At 34.0% G+C, this 23,735-nt stretch overlaps 1 pseudogene; it reads right to left on the bottom strand.

Moving 5' to 3' along the window:
- Positions 1-1,100: 1,100 nt before the first annotated feature.
- Positions 1,101-17,918, bottom strand: LOC144239528 (putative ATP-dependent RNA helicase DDX43; annotated as a pseudogene).
- Positions 17,919-23,735: the final 5,817 nt, after the last annotated feature.

Below are 23,735 nucleotides of genomic sequence, written 5' to 3'. Positions count from 1 at the left end.
AAAAAAATAGACAAACATGAACAGACGTTTCTCAAAGAAGATATCCAGAATACTGACTAACTTAATGTTAAGTTCTCCCTGCTCTTCCAGTGCACCCTACTCTATGCACACATTCTTTGATGTTCCAGGGAAATCATAATTATAGACATATGTGATATCATCGACATTGAGACCTCAAGATGTCAAGTGTGTAGCAATCAATATTCTTACTCTACTTGTTTTGACATTTTCTAATGTTCTCTCTCACCTACTCTGTTGTCTGTTGCCATGAAGGGACTCCACTAATATATGTCGCACAGTCGGGTCACTTGATCAGCACCAACTTTTCTGCTGACAAACATTATGACTTAACCTTGGGAGACATGTTTTCAAAAAACGTTTGGATATGAGATCATTTCTCTTTTTCTATGGCAACAATTATGTTTTATTTCATGGTACTTATAAGAACTAGATCCAAAGTACCAACATATACAATCATTGGCGCTTTCAAGTAAAATTGTGGAAGTTCACGGACAGCATATGACCACGTTGCACTTATCATAATAGTCTGCCTGTCTGGGTGAATATCTAATAAAATCGTTATTATCTGGGGTCAAATCCCATGTCTAGCATTTTGTCAACTTCATCTAATACCAAATTGGCTATGCTTCTGAGATAGAAATGTTTATTAATTTGTAGATCATTCAGTCTTCCAGTAGTTGAAATAATAATATCTACTCTTGGGGTGCCTAGGTGGCTCAGCTGGTTAAGCATCTGACTTCAGTTCAGTCATGAGCTCACTGTTTGTGGGTTCGAGCCCTGCCAGGGCTCTGTGCTGACAGCTAGCTCAGAGCCTGGAGCCTGTTTCAGATTCTGTGTCTCCCTCTCTCTCTGACCCTCCCCTGCTCATGCTGTCTCTCTCTCTCTCTCAGAAATAAATAAAAAACATTGAAAAAATTTTTAATTAAAAAAAAAATCTATTGTGGGGATGAGCACTGGGTGTAATATGGAAACCAACCTGACAATAAACTATTTGTAAAAAAAAAAAAAAGTTTTGGATGGAAAAAAAAATAATATCTACTCCTGTTTTCAGTTCTTGTATTTGTCCATTTATATCTCCATCACCATATATACTCAGAACATTCTGCTTCTACTTGAAGACCTAATTACCTAGTGTGTGTAAGAACTAACATGGTGGGTCCATTCATTTTTTCAAGATGGACAATCCACACACTAGTAAGACAATGCCTTCCCTGTTCCAGTTTGGGCTACTCCTGTAAGATCTTTTCCTTGTAGAGCTATTGGCCATGCCTATGACTGGATCGGTGTTGGCTTTTGAAAATCTGCCTTTTTAATATCTTCCATAACTTCAGGAAAACATTGAAAAACATCCTCAAATTTACAAGTAAGAGTATCTATATGACACATTGGACCATCTTTCAAGTCATCACACATTATATTATGTATTTAAATATGTATATATTTTAAAAAATATATTAAAATACATATTAAATATTTAATACATATTAAAATTTTCTTTCCTTCAAGTGTATACTTGCACTTGTGACACTGAACATGCTATTTCTGACTCCTCCGTGTAGAAGTTTTTCTTAATTGGAGGTAAATTTCCCCACTCCCTCCCCCCATTTCAAAGCATCTTCTCAACTTTGATCCCAATCAGTCAGTAGCTAATTCTCTGTAACATTACTATCTGTCCTTACACGTATTCCAACAGAAGTTTGGAATGCAACAATATCAATTCTGGGTTTTGCATTGTAACTTTAGTGTTTTTTTGTTTAGTTTTTTGTTTATTTTAACAAAATTATCACTGTTTTGGCTTCGCTTGCATTGCCTTGCTACCAAATATTTTGACCTGTGTGTGTGGATAACCTTATCTGTATATGCATGTTTGTTGTATTTTGGAGGTCTTTTTCTTTTTAGGTATTTTTTAATGTTTATTTTTCAGAGAAAGAGAGACAGAGTGAGGTTCCTGGGTGGCTAAGTCAGTTAAGCAACACTCTGGCTCAGGTCATGATCTCACAGTTTGTGGGTTTGAGTTCCATGTCAGGCTCTGTGCTAACAGCTTAGAGCCCAGAGCCTGCTTCAGATTCTGTGTCTCCATCTCTCTCTGCCCTTCGCCCACTTGCACTCTGTCTCTCTCTCTCAAAAATAAACATTTAAAATTTCTCACTGATATATCACCAGCTCCAGGACATACCCAGGCAATTTGTAATCCTTAATAACATTAGCTACTGTCCAAAAGACTTACTGAATTGTCTAATTCACTGATTGGTAATGGTGAACTTTTTCTATAAAGGACCAAGAATTATATATCTTTACAGGATATACAGACTTTATAGGACACATAGACTTTCTGTTGCAAATTCTTTAAAAAATGTAAAAGCTTTCTTAGCTGGCAGACCATGTAAGAACAGACTGTGAGTCAGATTTGGACCATGGGCCATAGTTTGCCAAAGTCTAGTCCAATTCAATATAGAGATGCAACAGAAAAGTACTCACAAGATGATTAGCTCTAGAATTGTTTGTATTTGATATTGTGAACATTTTTGTGATTATGTGTGTTGTGCCAATTTCCTTCAACTAAAAACGAAATACTATTGTGGCAAATTGAGTCAGATGGTTGGAAAGCAATCTAACTTGGCAACTAACATCCTTTTCATTCCCCAGTCTACCAGAAAATTGTTATTCTGTCTCTTATAAAGCATTAATATTAAAGTAGTGTTTGGTCCTTAGTTTTTGAATAGATCATGAACCCCACTTAAGAAACCAATAAAGGTTATGAACTCTTTTCTCACCAGATGTATGCCTATACCCATAATTTTGCTTACTGATTTTAAGGGTTTATGAATTAAGCCCTTTTTTAAAGAATCTTCTCTCTTAGATTTGTTGTCTCTGTGGCTCATATTTGCTTTGTGTATTTAAAAGAATGTAAAAATTTGCTTTATATGGCCTTTCCTTCTAATTTGTTGTTAAATGGCATAGTAGAAAATGTCAAATAACTTTAATCAAACATGGTACCTACTAATTCATCAAATATGTAAAAGCACACGTGGCCTGAAATGATATATCAGGCAAATAATTACTTTAGTAATCAGGATTTCATTATAATGGGGAAACATTTTCTGTTGTTTTTTACTAATCAAGCCCATAGCATCTTTAGACTCCTCTAGGTTGAGAAGATTCTCTTTCATTGTAAGAGTCGGAAGTCTTAGTATAAACAAAAGCAAGAGCATAATAAACGTGATTATTCTTTTATTACTTTACTTTTGTCACAAAAAGTCTAAGAACTGGACTCCTCTTTTCTCTAGTTTCCTAACTTGAACCATTATTACTTTCATAACAGCATATTCTATAAAAGAGGTATGCAAAGATAGCCATTTGACCAATCTCTGAGTTTTCAGTTTTGAGTTCAGGTCTACAGTCATAAATATCATCCAGAGCCACAATGCTCAACTGTGGGTAAGGTAATGGCAGGCCACATTGGTGAGAAAGGGGCATGTGAATTGATGGGTTACTGATGATATTCAAAGCATTGCTTTTCCCAAATAAGTTAATGTGCAAAAAAGTGTTTAAATAAAGTTATTTGTAGTTATTCCTTAATAGTAATTCACTGTTATTTAGTGGGAGTTCATGAGTGACTAGAAAAGAGGGAACTTGCATGGGGGATTGAAAGTCCTCCAGTGTAACTCTATGGGAACATGTTGGTCATGAGAGTTCAGCAGTCAAGTGTGTCTCTGCAAAAACAATAAATGATGAGGACCACTAATCTAGAGAAATTATCTTTCCTTATAGAATATAAACACTCAGTGTCCTTATTAAGGAAAAATGCCACACATATTCACTAATGTTAATGGACATCCTGTTTAATAATTCCCAGAGATATAAGCAGTAATTTGACTGCTTAGGCTCAAAATAAAAATATGAGCTAAAAGTCATTCAGTTGCCTGATTAATCACAGTCTATTTACTGAGGCTCTGAGGGAGGAAATGAAGACAAAGTTGTGGCAAAGCACAGCCAGGATTAATAATGTCAAGGTCAAATTCACCCATATTGCTTGGAAATGAAGTAAGTTACCATAAGAAGAAAAACTATAAGAGAACTAGGATGATGATAATCTATAAACAGAATTAAATAGAAGTGGATTGCTGCCAGAAAGAAAGAAAGAAAGAAAGAAAGAAAGAAAGAAAGAAAGAAAGAAAGAAAGAGGAAGAAGACAACTGATTTATGTATTTGATGATTCATAAATCCCATTGCCCTTTGGGAAAATATCTCTTAGTCTTCTTTTGTCACACTTTCATATAAAGAAAAAAACAAAATATACCCCATTAGCTAAATACTAGATGACATTAACAGATCAGAGTTTGAGGTGCATAGCAGTCACAGAAGGGCCCAATAAATTATGGGTAAGGGGACTCTAAACAAGCTATCTCTTCTCTCTTCCAAATATAAAACATTTTTTAAGATCAGAGTGTTTATCACATGAAGTTAATAAAGTAGAAAATGACACTATTTGCCTTCGTCAAATAATATGTCAAGAATTTACAGCTCAGCTCCTTGGAAATCTGTCTTATTTAGCTTGCTGTTTTGTGTAACATTTAAATAGCCAGAAGCAAATGGGAAACATAAAGCATGTTAGGCCAAGAAAAGTTTTTAAAACAGTATTTACTTTATTTACTGAGACATATTATTTTTATATTTAATGTTATAAAAATTAACATGTACTATTGAGTCATTGGAAGTGGAAGAGTTTCTTAATAAATAACTAGCTAAACCACCAAAGGAAGAGAGAATTGGCAAGACAACTTCAGGAATAATAGTTGTCATTATGCCAGATCTGTCAACGGATTACTGTGTGTCCCCGAGAATACCAGGCTACAGGTCGTATCTCAAACAATGACAGTTTTTTTTTTTTTGAGCATGAAAGGAAAGAATTTGCCGTTCTAAATCATATTAATGATCCATTAGTTTAGCATCCTTTCCATGGAAGTGGTCAATTTTTGTTTAAAGGAGACTGGGGGAGAAGAAGAGAATCCTTCCAACCCCATTTTTCCATTGTCCTAGACGAATGGATTCTATCTAAACTCAACAAGAGAAACATGGATTAACTGTTATACCATGAAATAGGAGCCATCCCTTGTTTTATCTGACATTGTTACTTACAGCAACAACAACAAAACAAACACAAAAGCAAACAAATTTAATCTCTCTTTGTATTATATCAAATCATACTTATATACTGTTGAACAAATTAAAAAACTCTTATGGTTCACAAATATTTTAAATCATTGGTTAGAAATTATGTGGCATTTTAAAGATTTATTTATTTTGAAAGAGAGAGAGAGAGAGAGAGAGACTGACAGAGAGGGAGAGTGAAAGAATCCCAGGCAGCTTTGTACTATCAGTGCAGAGCCCAGTAGAGTCCAATGGAAAGCTCAAACTCATGAATCATGAGTTCATGACCTGCACTAGGTTGGACACGTAACTAACTGAGCCATCCAGGCGCCCCAAGAAATTTTTAAGCTTCAGTCTTTTCTTTGTTAATCCTCATTACCAGTTCATGTGGTAAATGCTTTTCAGTATCAGTTTTATAAATGCAGACACAGATTGAAATAACTCAGAAAAGTCTTTACATGTAAATGATATTCTGGCAGGTCTGTTTGTACTATATTGTTTCAGAATTCGATTAACAGTCACATGATGGCTAAATGCCCACTCAGTGGCATTGTGAGCTATGTATAGTTAAAAATCTCTGGAGGTGACCCATCTCCCTGCCTCAATGCCATCCTGGGCATTCACCCACTTTTTTCTGTTTAATGTTTTATTTATTTCTGAGAGAGAGAGAGAGAGAGACAGCGCATGAGCAGGGGAGGGTAAGAAAGAGAGGGAGACAAAGAATCTGAAACAGGCTCCAGGCTCTGAGCCAGCTATCAGCACAGAGCCCGACATGGGGCTCGAATCCACTAACAGTGAAATCATGACTTGAGCCGAAGTCGGATGCTTAACCGACTGAGCCGAGCCACCCAGGGGTGCCTCTCACTCACTTTTTTGACATAGCTGAATTTGAGAAATTGTTTTTCCTTATTTGGAACTATATCTGACCCCTAATTTAATGTTGTTCCTTAATGTCATATGGAAGTATTAACTTGCTTTTAAATGATGTTTTTGTGGGGCGCCTGGGTGGTTCAGTCAGTTAAGCATCTGACTCTTGATTTTGGCTCAGATCATGATCTCATGGTTCATGAGTTCCAGTCCTGTATTGAGGCTCCACACTGGAAGTGCAGAACTTGCTTGGGATTCTCTCTCTCTCCCTCTCTCTGCCCTTCCCCTGTTCCTGCTCTCTTTCTCTTTCTCTCAAAATAAATTAAAAAACTTAAAAAATTTTTTTTAAATAGTAAATAAAATAAAAAATAAACTTTTTTTTTATATTTGAGCTGCCTACATTGGTAAAGCAATCAGAAATTTTCTGTTAAGATTTACTTTAATGTGTACCTTTTTAATATAATGAAACATTACATCAGAAATATGGAATTATTTCAAGATATGGATAGATAAATAGATCATCTATGTATCCACCATACACTTTAAAAATAAAGTATTATATAATATAATTAGAAGCCTCTAAATAATTTTGCTTAATTTTTTCTTCTCCTTCCAAAATTATCCTGAATATCATGTTTATCATTTGTACACATTCTGTCATAATTCTAACATAAGTCTATTTATCTTTAAACAATATTGACTCTTTTATAGACTTTTGACAATTTTTTAAAAGTATATGAATGATATCATACATTTTCATTTATTGGCTTAATATTTTGTTTGACATTCATTTTTATTGATATAAATATAAATTACTCCTTTTTGCTTTGCATCGTACTCTATTTTTTTCTGTACAACATATAGAGTTAAAGGGACACTAATCATGATGTACATCTCAATGAATTTTCAGAAACTGAACACATCCATGTAACAAGCATCCACATGGATATCAGAACATTCTCACAACCAAGAAACACTTCTAGTGCCTTCTCTGCTCACAGGTCCCCACGAAGGCAACCACTGTCCAGACTTCTATCACGACAGTGTAGTATGACCTAGTTTCGAACATTATATGAATGAATTCATAGTGTGTCTAGCTTTTTTTGCTTAAAAAGTAGCTTGTGAGATTCATCATCATTGTAATTGAAGTTTGTTCATCCTTTAGATTCCTTCTCAGAAATGGCTAATCCTTATGTACACAAGTACAAACAATTCTTGTTATCTGCAGCACTTATGTTCTATAAAGTTGCTGGAATTACAGAATTAGTGAATGTTGAATCATTACTCCTAACAGAAATACAGAGTTAGGTTTTTGTGAGCCCCAGGTCATAATATTTCCACCATCCCAACAATACTAATTTCAGTTTAAAGACAGCTTATTTAATATATTTTGATTTGTTAATATTGAATTACAGTAACAGCATTATAACTCATACCTGAATAGAGCATATCTAGTTTTGCATCATAGCTTCCTTCCACTTTGGAACAAGCGATGGCATTTCAACACTACCCTTAGAAATTATTTCAAACAGCAAAATCACTAACAAAAGCACAAAAAACTGAAAAACATGCAGCAAATATACTGTTAAAAGTATGCTTTTTATGGAATGAGAGCTGAAACAAGGCAGAGTGTCACCGTGTCTAACTTCAGCCAGGAAAATTTGCATTAGGCAACTCAATTTTTTTGCTGTTCTGCACATGTGCATATCTCTGAAAGACTATGACAGCACTATGAATGTTGATTTCAGGATTAGAAATACATTTTACTGACTAGGCAAATTTACAAATACAGAACCCACAAATGAGGATCAATTACATGTTTTTTAAAAAAACCTACTTCCCAAAGGGAAGATAGTTTTTCTGGGTATGGAAATCAAAGACTTAAAAATCTATAATTATTTCTGTATGTCATCCAAACTTTTGTTACCATATTAGATACTTGAAACTAGTCCAGACCTCAATCCTTTCATATTTGCTTCTTTTGTTGTTGCTGTTGTTGTTCAATGTATGGGATTTTGTAGGATTCTGGTTTAGTTTATCTGTAACTCCTACTTTACCCTTGAAAAATAAAGACATGTCATTATTCAATATCTAATAAGCTACTTTTTTTGTTAATCCTGCCCAGTAACTAAGGAACAAGTTTGGGTGTTTTTTTGTTTGTTTGTTTTTTGTTTTTGGCTATTATGCAATGTTTCTTCTTATTTATTTGTTTATTGGCTATCTTCCTTCTGATTCACTCCTCCTTTATGAAAATTAAACAACAAATTCACTTTTCTTTTCTTTTAAAATTTATTTCTTAAAATTTATTTCTTTTATCTTTTTTTCCAGTAGAACACAACTTTTCTGTTTAATTTTTTCACTTTTTAGGATTATTTGATTTCTTATTTATATCAAGTTTTCTAATTCACAAACTATGTTTTGGTTTACACTTTGAAACAACTCTTATCACTGACTTTGAAGTTATATTCCTGCTGTCAAGAGCATGAGTTAAATATCACTGAGAATTAATACTACATCTTAAAGCTTGCTTGAATTGTACAGCTGTATTTCTTAATCTATTTATATTCATAAAGTCTAGGTTGTTTACTATTGATTGATAGTATGTGATCCATCAGCAATTGTGTAAGTCAATTTTTAGTGCTGCATGCTTACCTTAGTACTATAGACTTATTTTTTGTGTCTCCCACAAATTCACACATTGAAAAGTAAACCACTATGTGAGGTTATTAAGAGGAGGGGCTTTTAGGGGTGCCTTGGTGGTTCAGTCTGTTAAGTGTTCAATTCTTAATTTTGGCTCAGGTCATGATCTCACAGTTTTTGGGTTCAAGTTCTGCATTGGGCTTTTCAGTGACAATGTGGAACCTACTTGGGATTTTCTCTTTCTCCCTCTTTCTCTGTTCCTTCCCTATTTGTGCTCTCTCTCTCTCTCTCCAAAATAAATAAATAAACTTAAAAAAAGAGGAGTGGCTTTTGGAAAATTATAACATCATGAAGATGGAGCCTTCATGAATGGGATTAGTGCTCTTATAAAAAGGACTCCAGGAAGCTTACTAGCCCCTTCCATCATGTGAGGTTATGACAAGAACCAGGAAGCCAGTCCTCACTAGACCTTCAATACATCAGAGTCTTAATCTTAGACTCTGCAGACTACAGAGCTGTGAGAAATAGTTGTTTAAGCCACCCAGTCTGTTATTTTTGTTATGCTAGCCCAAAAGGACTAAGACATTCAACATTCAGATATTTCAAAGTCACTTCCAATTCCACATATCTCCTCCAAACTTGTCTCTATCTTTACTTCCAATTATTACCCAAGACAAAAATTTGGAGTTCTGGACATCTCCCTCTTGCTTCATTTTATCTATAACCTAGCGTTATAAATACAGGTATAGATGATATAGATATAGATGGATATATTTAATCATTACATTGCATTATTATTAATAATATATTGTATATTATATATATTTAATGATTGACATATATATATTTTTTAATTTCAGTTCTTCCTTCCCTTTATCTAAATTTCTACCACTAGCCTTAACTTTCACCATTTCTTAGCTAAATTTTTGGCTAGGTCTATTAATAACTTACTCATTTCCCAGGAATTGCTTTTACTTTCTCCTTACTGTTCCTGAAGCTCCAGATGTTCTGATACAACTAGTAAAGACACACAAATGCCACATCACAAGCCCTTATATGCTCTTGCTGGGAAATAAAATGGGCCAGCATCTCTCCTTGTGTCATGTCAGTACTACCCCCTACTAAGAGCTATTTATTTTTTGATTTGTCTATTGAGAATACAGTATAATCTATGAGAACACACCTACTTATTTCAGAACTAGTTTATCACTCTCCTTTCTTAATTATACCATGTTCACAGTGTATATTAAATCTATTATTTTTAATTATTTGTCTTACCATTACTGTATAATTTTCTGGAAGAAAAAAATATTTCCCATTTTCATTTCTGTGGCCTAATTGATTAGCATCAATAAATATATAAAACAATGAACTTACAATAAAGAAAATGAAATTGGCAATTTCATAGGTACCATTTGCTTTTTTGCCCTCTCCCACACACCCCAAAATAAACCAATATCAAAAGTCAGCTTCCAAGGACACCTCATGTGCAGGTTTCCTTTTGTGCAAAACTCCCAGAGAATTCATGTTCATATATTAATATTTAGCCAGTCTAATAAAATATTAAACCAGAGAAATACAATTTAACAGTTTAGGAGGGAGAAGTCTTTATTAATTTGATTGCCAACATACTACTTATTTCTGATAATCTTTATACAAAGAAATAGATCTTTCTATGTAAAAAAAACTTATTTTAATCCATTGAGCCTAAGTTTCTATTTATCAGCTTTTTCCATTGTTCCAAGTTGTTGGTTTTTTTTTTTAATGTTTTATTTATTTCTAGGAGAGAGAGAGAGACAGCGTGAGCAGGGGAGGGTCAGAGAGAGAGGGAGTCACAGACTGAAACAGGCTCCAGGCTCTGAGCTGGCAGTCAGCACAGAGCCCGACGCGGGGCTCGAACCCACGAACCGCGAGATCATGACCTAAGCGAAAGTCGGACGCTTAACCGACTAAGCCACCCAGGCGCCCCTGTTCCAAGTTGTTTTAATCGCATCGTTTCTCTGGTTTTAAGTTAAAACTTTATAATGGATAACTAGGTTTCAACTCTGTCCAGTTAGCATTTACATAGCTCTGGAAGTTGATTTATATTAGTAGAAATCAACAATGTTCCCAGACCTGGTAAATGATTAGGGGCAATGGCCATAGTTGTTCTTTCATATAAAAGAATAAAATTGCAGAAGGCAAGATTTAAATAAAATAACTGGAAGGACTCTTACTGAGAGTTGGATGACAAAATAGATTTTTATAAACAATTGATGCTACAAACTAGAGTCAAAATTCTGAAGATAATTAAGACTTTGGGAGATTGAAAGTTTTATGGAAAATTATGGAAGTACATTTTGAAAACAGGCTCAAATTGTGTTCATCCGCAGAATTTATTCCCTGGAGACTTCTATCTCTTCAAGTTTGGGGAGATTTTTTTGCCTTCATTTATTTTCTTACCTCTCTCCCAAAAGAACTTTCAACTCTTTCCACTTCAATTGCCATATATTAAAATTAATCTGGCAATAGTCACTATTGATTTCTTTCTACTTTCATATTACCTGGAGACTGCTACATCTGGCACCTTTATCATCTCTTCTTTAAGGAACACTCATTTCCTAGTTATCCATGACACCAAATTCTTTACTTTTTGATTCTCATTTTAATTTTTTAAAGCTTATTTATTTATTTGAGAGAGAGTGCAGAGCAGGGTAGGGGCAGAGAGTGAGGGAGAGAGAATTCCAAGTAGGCTTCTCACCGACATAGCACAGAGCCCAGTGAAGGGCTTAAATTCATGAACCATGAGATCATGACCTGAGCCAAAATCAAGAGTCAGACACTTAACTGACTGAGCCACTCAGATGCCCCAATTCTTCTTAAAATTTTTGATTCGTAGGATGCTGATACTTATCACTTCTACTGATTTTTCCCTTGCCATGTCCATAGATATTTGTAGTCACAAATATAACCTCCTCAATCCTCCTATTTCTTCATCATAAATATTCTCACTGTGAAATCTCATTTACTTCTACATCTTCAACTATCATAGCTATGCTTCAGCCTGTCCTTTCACAAAACACATAGCTATATTTTAAATGCTTAAAAATTCTCAGCCAAATGACTCAGAGTCATTTGAATAACAATTAAACGAATCAAAAATTAATTTACCATCTTTTGGGGGGAGAGGCTTAACAGTGCAATGATTAAGATGTTGGTTCTAAGCTACATTCACACCTCCTGCTTTTCCATCTACTAGCCTATTATCATCGTGAGCAAGTTTTTAACTTCTCTGAGCCTCAGTTACTATATCTGCAAAGAGCAGAAATATAGTACTAACTACATAAAGTAGTTGTGTGGTTTCAATAGGTTACTACATATACATTACTTAGTAGAATACACATTAAGAGCTTGATAAAATAAAGCAATTTTCACTTTTATTGTTTTTATTAAGTTTCCTTTCTCAGTGAAGATCATCGATATATTCCCATTTGCCCAAGTTGAGACTTTGAAGCAATTCTACGAATTTTCCCATGGCCCAAATATTCAATTCCTTGTGAAATACCTCCTTTTCTCCTTTTAAAGATCTTTTGCATCTATCTTCTAGCTATTCTATTTTTAATACTCTAATTCTATCATTTATGCCAGAACTTTTTTCAAAACTTCTTAATCAGGGGCACCTGGGTGGCTCAGTCGCTTAAGCATTCGACTCTTGGTTTTGGCTCTGGTCATGATTTCATGGTTAATGAGTTCAAGCCCCATGTTGGCCTCTGTACTGAATGTGTGGAGCCTGCTTGGGATTCTCTCTCTCCCTCCTTCTCTCTGCTCTCTTTCTCTCTAGTAAATAAATAAACTTAAAAATAACTTCCTAGTAATATTCTCTGTCTCCATTCTGTCTTCCTTGAGTGTGCCATTTCTTAAAACAGAGCTGATTATATTAATTCTATTACTTCTTTCAAAATTGGTGTCTATTGATTGCTTTAGATTAAATTCCAAACTTCATAGCATGGTATAAAGGTCACAATCTGACCCGTTCCTAGCCATTAGCTCCTATTGCTTTGTCTCCAGTCCTTTTCACTTAAATACCCTTAGTAACCCTATATGCCTGAACATTTGGTCTAAACTGTTTTATCTACGTGGTAAGTTCTTATTCATTCTTTAGGTCTTATTCCAAAATACCTCTTCTTTATACAGCTCCCTGACTTTTTTGAACATCCATCCTCCCAACCTCCTTCCCTCAGAAAAATTGCTTTCCTATCTGTATTTTTCATCTTATTAAATGTGTTTTCACATTATATCATCATTATTTTACTTTTAGACCTTGGTCCTCTTAAAGGAGAGAAACAATGCCTTCTAGTTTAGTAACTAGTAGATTGCTTGGCACTATATTAGTTAGAGCTGGTTAATTATAACAAATTATAACAAATAGTTCTATTTAAATAGAACATTTAAATAATGTCTCAAACACAATACAAATTTGTTTCTTGCTCACAAGCAATTTCTATGTCAGCAGAAATGTTCTGCTCCACTTATTGATTTAGGGACATGGATTGATGGTGTGTCTGAAATCTTCAACTCACGGCTATAAAAGTTGGTCATGGGAAAAGCATCTAACTGACAAAAAAGGAAGGGCAGGTAAGCCTTAATAGAAATATCTTCTTTGTTGAAATCACAAATCACTTCCGCTCACACCATATTGGCTAGAACTCAGTCACAGGGCCATACCTAACAGTAAAGGAGGCTGAGAAATGCAATCTGTCTGCCAAGGAGGAAGAGAACAATAATTCTGGTGTGTAGCTGCTAGAATTTAGTGCCAGAAACATATGGCAGACACAGGGGAAAAAAGTGGATTGAATGGCAAACTAATTCTTGGAATCAGAATTCTTTATGGAGCTTTAAAAAAAAAAAACCAATGCCTGAGTCACTATCCTAAATGTTTTATATCTAAATATCCAACGGTAAAGTTAGGGACTTCGTATTTGCACAGGTAATTTTGTTGTATAGGAAGGGTAATGGTTCTACAGGTAAAAACTAAATAGACTACTGAACAGCCTTTATAACATACAGAAATGGGAAGCATTCTTACAGCACAGACTAAATTAGAAGATTTTTTTAAAAATAGGTTAAATACTAAATAGAATAAAATAGTTGATCTATCTCATTAAATCTTAATAAATTGAATTTTAGACTCAATCCTTCAGAAACTCTACAATGTTTTGCATATTTTTCTCAAATTTCCACCTATGATAAACACATAATATTAATATGATCAACTAAACTATAAGCTCTCTGGGGACTTGTTTTTTTAAATTTCCTTTTGTCCCCTAAGAGTATCTCCAGCAATAATTAGTACCTACTTGGGATCAATAAATATGAAAAGATCAAGTTTTATCATTTGCCCTTTGCTTTCTAATAAGCTTGTTGAGAGGACTACACGTAAATTAGCGAATGACTTGAGAAAAGGAATCAGTGGCTTTACTTTTTATATCTCTTTGGTTACATTATTTATGTGCAAATGAGTCCTCATGTTTGCTTCTGCTCTAATCTTGTATTCCTCAATCACTTCAGGCCACCTAATTGGTTTATAACCTGTAATCAATTTAGCCTTTCATTATCCAATGTGAAAATATTTATTCACAAGTTGCAATAAGTAAGGTCATACAGAACACTAGACTACACTATACTACTACTGTGTTCACTGAATTCTCTGGCTTTCTGTAAGTTACCTCCAATAACTATCAAATCTAGACAGATATGAACACACAATAATGCAATCATTTTTAAATAATAACTAAGTATAATATAGTCTATGTGCAAATCAAATAATTTTGTCCACTATACTGAAAACCATGAATCAGTAACTGGTTTATTTGCAATAGCAACGGTGAGTTATTTGAATTTTCAAAATGATTATTTTATTTTTATTATTATGAGCTTATTTCAAAACCTTCATAGTATTTCTTCACATGGGAACATTTTACTCAGATCTATACTGCTATTTGGATTGGTCCCAAACTTACATAAAGATGGGGTAGGTCAGGTCCTTTGTGTAAACACTGTTAAAATATACTTGTTTCATAGAGATGTGGTATTGATTTGTCATTGAAACTTGAAGGGTTACATGGCAATGGATTTCTACTTTTTGTCTAGATAGTACTAAATCTGTGGCTATGGAGGCATTTTCTGTAAAATACTAGATGTTAACAATAATGAAATGCTAAAGGAAATTGTAAAACGATTACCATAATAGAAGGAGGAGAATCACATATATTGTACATCTATGTACCAGGATTTAGGATACTACTTTGTTTTCTGTTGTTTTAAAACTATTGCAGTTATAATGAAATGGACCAAAAATATTATCTAGGGAGACCAAATAACACTCTGTTTAAACGTCAGGAAGTAGAAATTGGTCAGTTTCCTCATTTAAGGATCTAACCTTCAGCTTTGCAGTTCTAGAAATGCAGTGGTTGAACTAAACAATTGAATAAGTTCACAGAAATTACTCATGAAAAACAAGTGCAAATGACAGTTACGTGTAAAATTAGACTAAAACAATATTGTTTTTATTAACTATACTATAACAAAGCAATTGGATGATTTAAAAATTATTATTCAGAATATTATGTGGTATGCATGGATGCACTATTGTTTCATACATTATTGGTACATCTACTTATAAAAACCATCAATGTCTACTAAAACTAATCATATGTGTACTCAACCAGCCAGCAATTCCTTCTTTAGCTATGTACCCAACAAAAAATGTATGTATATAATCAGTAATAACAACAAAATGCATAAGAATATTCAGAGCAACAGGCACCTGGGTTGCTCAGTCAGTTAAGCATCTGACTCAGTATCAGCTCGGTCACGATCTTATGGTTGTGAGACTGAGCCTATGTCAGGCTCCATTCTGAGTGTAGAGCTTGCTTGGGATTCTCTCTCTCTCTCTGTTTCTCTCTCTCTCTCTCTCAACCCCCCCACTCATGCTCGCTTGCTTGCTTTCTCTCCTCTCTCTCAAAATAAATAAATAAACATATACATATATATTAAGAGCAGCACTACGTGTTAGAGCCAAAAACCAAAAATAATCCAAATGCCCAGTAATACACAGGATCAATCAATAAATTGTGATTTTCATACAATGGAATATTATACAGCACTCAGATAAACAACTAATTTACTATATGAAACACCACAGATAAGCTAATAAACATATAATGAACAAAATAATTGAGACATAAAAGAGGACATACTGTATGATTCCATTATATAAACTTAGCCACAGACAAAATTCATGCATGGTAGTAAAAGGATAGAGATTCCTTTGAGAACATGAGTGGTTTTCTCAGGAGCTGGAAATATTTAAATTCTTGACTGAGATTCTGAATATACTCACATACATACAATGAAAATATAGTAAAATGCTTTCATTTTGTGAACATTTATTGAGTTATGCACTTAATGATTTGCAGACTTCTCTATATACATCAAAAATATGCTTTAAAAATGTTCATAACTTGGAAGTATGTGGAAGAGGGAATGAATCCACATAAAACAAGGCTAGGCATGAGTTGATAACTGTTGAAAAGTGGTGATGAATGCAAAAAGTTTCCTTAGATGGCACATGTTTGAAATTTTCATATTAAAAAATACAATTGAATTTCTAGAAAACTATAGTAATCTTTTTAACTTGTGTTAAGCATTTATCCAAGCTTATGTATACTATCAATGGTACCATCTATAAAAAAAAAGTATAAATTAGATATCATGGAATTAGGGACTTCTCTTTGAAAAATTCTGTTAAGAGAATGAAAAGACAAGACTACACTAGCAGAAAATATTTTTCTAACACATATTTGATAAGGGCTATTTATCCAGAATGGACAAATAGTTCTCAAAATTCAATAATAAGACTATAGACAACTCAATTTAGAAATAAGCATAATATTTGAACAGATAATTCAGCAAAGATAACATAAGGATTTCAAATAAGCTTATGAAAAGATGCTCAACACTATTAAACATTAGAGAAACGTAAATTACAATCATGACAAGATGCCTCTATACATCTATTTAAACAGCTATATTTAAAATATTGATCATACCAAATATTGGTAAGGATGGGGACAACTGGAATTCACCTATGTTATTGGGGAGAATGTAAAATGTTCCTACCCCATTTGGAAAACACTTTGGAAGTATGTTAAAATGCCAAATACATACCTAACTTTTAACTCAGTATTTTCACCCTTAGGCATTTAACAGGAAAAGAGAATGCCTAAGAGCATATAAAGACTTGAACATAAATCTTCACAGAAGCTCTGTTTGTAATAGTCAAAACCTGAAAACAACAAAAGCATCCACCAACAGATAAATGGCTAAAAACATAGTAATAAATCTGTACAATGGAGTATTCCTCTACTATTTTAAAAAATGAAGTACCTATATATGCAAAATGGATAATCTGAAAATAATTCTGTTAAGTTTTTTTGAAAAGCCAGGCAAATTGAGTAAATTATGCATGACTCGATTCATGAAAAATATGGTGACAAAAAGCAGAATAGTTCTTGGTGATTGGAGGTAGGAGGCAAAGACAGAAGAAAGGGATTATAGACCAGCATGGAGAAACTCTGGAAGTGATGGTTATGGTCACTATATTGATCATGGTGGTGGTTTCATGGGTGTATACTTATACCAAAACTTACCAAATTGTACTCTTTAAATATGTGCAGTTTCTAGTATGTCAATTACACATTCAATATACCTTTTAGGGAAAAGAAATAACTGCACAACCTGTTACTTATTTTTCTAACATGATTTACTCCACATGTATTTCTTAATGCAATAAAATAAAATAAACCTGAAAAACTTAGTTATTTTATTCAATTACAATGAAGTCTGGCTGTAGATCCCTACTTCTCAACAATCTACACATCTTCGGCCCAGAATATTCAAATCCATTTTTATGGGCTATCCTGGGGAAAAAATGGAACTAAATTCTTCCTACTTTATTGGTTCAGATAATTCTGTGGATGCTTTCTCTCATGTCAACTTTCTTTTTTTTTCTGTTAAACAAGGGCTTAAACCTGGAAAGCCTACAACTTGTTTACAATTGAAATCTTCCAGTATGCCCAACATTAAATTATTGTTATATAGGCATTTTCATTTCCTCTGATAAATCTTACTTGCATATGGATTGTCCACATTTTTTTCTCTAATATATTCTTACCGTCAAGTTTTGAGGAATAGCACATTATGCCCTCATGTATTGTCAAAATATGTGTAATTTAAACTTCACAAACTCTGAAGTAGTTATTATAACAAACTTTTGCTGATGAAGAGCTAAGATTCAGAGTGAAAGAAATTTGCCTAAAATTACACACATGTTAAGTTGCTAAGCAAGGACACAAACCCAGATATGACATTTTGTCATATTATACCTCTTACCAACAAATTAATGTTATGGCACCTCTAAGATGATAGAATTTTAAAATTTATTTCCTCCTTTATATTATTTTCTCTTAGAATAAAAATAATTTTAAAGTGACCCACTTCTAAGGGCACTTATGCACTACTACATAATCTTTTGCAGTTAGAATTTCAGTCATTGACATGGGTGATATGTTACAAGAGGGAAAAAATTGAGATTTTCAAATCAGACATATGCAAGTTCAAATCTAAATTTGGCCACCAACAATGAATATGAGTGAGCTTAGGAACGTTATTTCAAACCTCTAGATTTCTATTTCCTAAATGTGTAATATTGCAAAATAAGACTTATCCTGATGACAACTGTCAAGTTTTCAAGTAATGTAAACAGAATGTGTAGCATGAAAGTAGTGTTCAGTAAATGGCTGTTCTAAAAAAATAGGATTGATAAGTAAAGATACTGCTTCAAAAGGCAGTCATTAAATATTGCTATGATTTTGTTATTTACATTTCTGGAAACATATTCTGAAAATACATTATAGGAACATTGAAGAGGGTGAAAAACCTAAGCTGTATGTGTGTGTATGTATCACACACACACACACACACACACACACACACACACTTATTGTTTATAGTAAAACAAAAGCATATTTTCCGAAGAAGTATTTGGACATTTAGAAGACTCCTCGGATGTGAATCACCATACTCCATTAAATCTATGTATTTATTAGGTAAGGTTCAAAAGATAGGATATATGAAGATCACATTTCAACAACCTCTTCACCACCTACAGCTACTCTGTGTGACTTTGGACAATTTACAGCCAAGTTTCCACCTATTATAATATGAGATAATAGAAGTAGATGTTCTTTAAGTTATATTCAAACCCAAAAATTCTACCCTGACTATACTACTTTTTCCAATTAAATAATATAAAATTAGTACTATTTGGACTATTAATTTCATTCCACAAAGTTAACACTCTGTAGGATGATAAATTAATCTATGCCAACCACATTCGCAGTGCTTATTTTTATAGAAATGTAATGAATCACATTCGATCGCTTTTTCAGGTTAGTTGCTACAGGCTTACTACTGTGCTGGGCAATTCTGAATTTTGTTCTTACTTTTGCAGTGCACAAGCTCAAAATTATCAATTCAGCCCAAAGAAATCCCAAATTCCTGGGATGAGATGCACTCTCTACAATTTAAACTCTGCAATGATTCTCTTTTCTTCAGCAGCAATTTTTCTCTGTTGTAGCATTGCCAGTAGCGTGTAACCAACCTTGAATAAAATAAACTTTCTCTGGATCCCATGTCCTCCTGTAATCACTACCCCATTTCCCTTCCCATTGATCCCAGAATTGCTTCTCTGTGTTTATATTATTTAACTAATCAGCAATATTTGAAACTGCTGGCTATCCTTTCTTTCTTGTAGCTTTGTTTGTTTGTTTTGGGTTTTCTTTTTTCCCTCCAGATACCCAAGATACCTCTTTCCTAGTTCTCTTCCTTCTTTACTGCCTACCATTTCCCAGTCTCCTATTCTGGCTTCTCTATTTCCACTAGACTTTTCACTGGATCTAGAATCCATTATTTTCTCCATATATTCATCGACAATTTTATTTAGCTCATGGCTTTAAATATAATGATGCACCTTTGACCTCTAAATGCATGCATTCAGACTTGAAGTCTTACTTGAACTGGATATTCATAAACTGAACTATCTATTTGATATATCTATTTGGGGTTCTAATAGGCATCCCAAAATTAACATGTTTAAAGAAGAACTGTGTTCATCACCCACTGACCCTACTCCCAAGCAGTTCTGATGAACTTAACCTTTCATTGTCTTTGTTGTTGTCACCCAAGTCATTGTTTTTCATCTAGATTATTGCAACAAACTTCTAATTGATGTCTCTGCTTCCACTCTTGCCCCTTTCCAATCCATTTTCAATAGAGCAAACAGAAGGATTTTTTTAAAATATAAATCAGAGTGTTTCATTCTTCTGCTTAAAACTGACCAAAAGCTTCCCTTTAAACTTAGAATATAACATAGGTACATGCAATAGACCCCAGTATCTACCCCTACCAACTTCTGACCACATCCCCCACCACTCTGCACCAACTCAGTACACTATATTCACCATCTTTCTGTCCTTCAAATACATCAATTTTATTCAAATCTAAGCCTTTATTCTAGGATATTTGACTGAGTGACTCCTCAAAATTCAAGAATTAACTTAAATGTTGTCTTCTCAAGAAGGCCTTTCCCGCCCACTTAATTTCTAGCACATCATCCCATTTTACATTCAAGATATTATACTGATTATTCTGTAGTTATCTATTTGTTTATTGCCTGCCTTGCCCACTATATATAATCTTAAGTCAGAGCTTCTTCTATCTTACACAATTGTTTTATACTTAATGCTGAAAACAATGTTTCCCATTAGGAGACTTTCAATACATGCTGAAGGAGCAAAGTATAAATACATGTAGTTGTAGCTACTCACAATAGGGATGAAAGTTGTTTCAGATATTTGAGTAGAGCTTAGATAATGTCTTTAAGAAATTAATAAAATGGTGGCTTGTCTTAGGCTGAGAAGCTTTATGTAATTTAGTAATAACCATAAATCAGTAATTTTTAGTACCAATGAACAGCATAGCAGTTATGAAGCTTGTATCTTTAGAATTTATATATATTTTCTGACTAGTACATCTTTCCCATATCAGAGTAATTCTAACATGTAGGCAGCCACTTAAAACAATAGCTATTAGGGTAAAAGCTGTGTCTGAAGGCCAGTAACTGTTGGCCTGTTAATGTCAGCATATAACTGTGACTTCTAAGTTAAGTCTATAGCTCTAACTTAATTTGATTCGGAATAACTAAAGACAAGTCGGTATACCCATTTCTGCACAAATTACACTAATAAGGTCAGTTTTGGAGAGCTCAGGGCACAGGCCTGACAGTTGCATTATTTCAGAGGTATATGTGAACACAACACCAATTCTGGAATATGAGATTAAGCCATGTGTCCTAGGCCAACAGTCAATTTTTTCTATTGTTTTTTTTTTTAAATGTAGAATTGAATCTAATAATTTATACCTCTGCAGGTATATTTTTAAGAATTACTGATATCATAGGTCACTGTTTTCTTAGGTATATTCTAAAGGGTTACCAGAGTTAAATTTAGGTATTGGAAACCATATGTGTTCAATCCTGTGTCTTTAATGAGCACAGACAAACCCTTCCCTGCTGTGTAATTCATAGCCACACTAGGCAAAGGAAAACACAGGCAGGAAAAGGTTAGTCTTTAGTGACCTAAATCTTCCAAGTACTTGCTTGAGTGGCAGTCATGCGATAGAGGTTGCATCCCTGAGGATTCAGGGACATTTGCCTATTTGTAGATTATCATCCCTGTGGATAGCTCACTGTCAGACCACCATTTCAATAACGATAATAGGACATAGACACTATCTTTTATTTTCATAGAGAAATTCTTTCTCTCCTTATTTTTTCTTCACCAACAGAAAGAAAATGCTAATGACAGTTGAACAAGTCTAACCTCATTTATCACTATATGTGCTCTCATTCGATTTATTTAATTATTTCCATTTTGCTAATTGTGACTATCCATAGTACCACAATTTATCATATTTCTCTACTTTTTAAAAGACTCGTTTATAGTTCTTTCTCGCTCTTTCACGGCTTCTTATTAACAATTACAACTGCAGCTGCTTTATAGGACCTTTCATACCTCATTCTTCTTTTCAAAGTGTAACAGCCTTTAGCTCTAGTGTTCCCTACCCATTTTTTTTTCTAATTTTGCTATTTCATGTTGACTCTGTACATATATTATAATCCAGGCTTTTTTATAAGGGAAATTTAAATTAGTCATGTATTTTTCTGTTAAGAACATAATGACATAAATATTACCTTGTAGAAAAGTAAAGGAAGATAACTTGAATGTTTTATTTAATACTTAATAAATGCACTGGATTCAATCAAATAATTTGAATTAAAAATAGACCCTAAATAAATATATAAGTAACAACTAACTTTTGCAAAAGATATGTAGATTTTGCAAAACTCAGCATGCAAAGTTTCCAACTTCTCATTTGTTAGCTTTTACACACATCTATATTCAAGAAACACATATCGTTCACCCATGAGATATAGGAGGCTATTTTAAGGGGTAATAAAAATTAAAGATGATGCTCTATATCAAATATATAATATAGGTGTGATAAAGATATAGAGCAATTTCAGGAAGATGCAATATGAATTAAGAATTCAGTAAATGTTGGGGTGCCTGGGTGGCTTAGTCGGTTAAGCGTCCGACTTTCGCTTAGGTCATGATCTCGCGGTTCGTGGGTTCGAGCCCCGCGTCGGGCTCTGTGCTGACTGCCAGCTCAGAGCCTGGAGCCTGTCTCAGAGTCTGTGACTCCCTCTCTCTCTGACCCTCCCCTGCTCACGCTCTCTCTCTCTCTCTCTCTCTCTCCTAGAAATAAATAAAACATTTTAAAAAATTAAAAAAAAAAGAATTCAGTAAATGTTTCTTCTAGTTAGGGAAACCATGGAAGACTTTCAGGAAGGGGTGACATTTGAGCTTGGAACTTAAATAAGATTTAGAGTATTTGCATAATAACTAACACTTGTACCCCAATAAAGCATATAAGGAAAAAAATATAGGATGTGGCTTGAGGATACTAATATAGTAGGGTTAGAGAAAATATAGCAAGGTTTGATGTACAATCAAGCCTAATTGTAAATTGGGCTTCCATCACAGAGAAACTGAAATGAAAAATTAGCCCTAATGTGCAATAGAAAAGCACTCAACAATTTAAGTTTGAGAGAAATCTGATTGACTGTATTTCCTCTATAATAGCAAAACTAATCTTATAATGGAAGGCACTCCAGTTATAAGACTATTACAATGGACTAAGTCAAGCTTGAACTAAGGTGGCAGGAGAGGATATAGAAGTCAGCTTGATTTAATGCTAACTTTAGGAGACACAATAAATATGCTGGTAACTAATGAAATTACAATAAGGTTTAAGCCAAAGCAAACCAAGATTCTGCACCCAAGTAACTAACAAAACTTAAAATATCAAACACTTACTGTGAGGTTGCTAAATTTTAAGTTCCCCAAATGTATTCATTTATTTAATCCTCAGACCATTCCTATAAAACTAAGGAACCAGTCTGCCATTAACAGAAATTAGAAAATTTGATGAGGCAATAGATTTGGAGTGAAGGATAATGAGTTTCACTTGATTTTGTGGTCTTAGATACAATTTTCGTCAAGACAAAGTAAGCGATGCTGCAGAAAGTTATCTCCTGTATTTTAGAAATCAAATACAATAAAGGCTTATTTTTCACACTCCTTAAATGTCCCACACGGATTGTCTAGGGACTCTGCTCATATAGTCCTAGGCTGATGAAGTTTCTGCCATCTCAGCTGGCATTTTCTAAATTTTTTTTTAAATGTTTTATTTATTTCTAGGAGAGAGAGAGAGACAGCGTGAACAGGGGAGGGTCAGAGAGAGAGGGAGACACAGACTCTGAAATAGGCTCCAGGCTCCGAGCTGGCAGTCAGCACAGAGCCCGATGCGGGGCTCGAACCCACGAACCGCGAGAT

This window comes from Crocuta crocuta, unplaced genomic scaffold (genome assembly GCF_008692635.1).
Source record: "Crocuta crocuta isolate KB4526 unplaced genomic scaffold, BGI_CrCroc_1.0 scaffold790, whole genome shotgun sequence".
Taxonomy (NCBI): Eukaryota; Metazoa; Chordata; class Mammalia; order Carnivora; family Hyaenidae; genus Crocuta; species Crocuta crocuta.
Note: the sequence above shows the minus strand (reverse complement) of the source record. Positions and strands in the feature narration are given on the sequence as shown.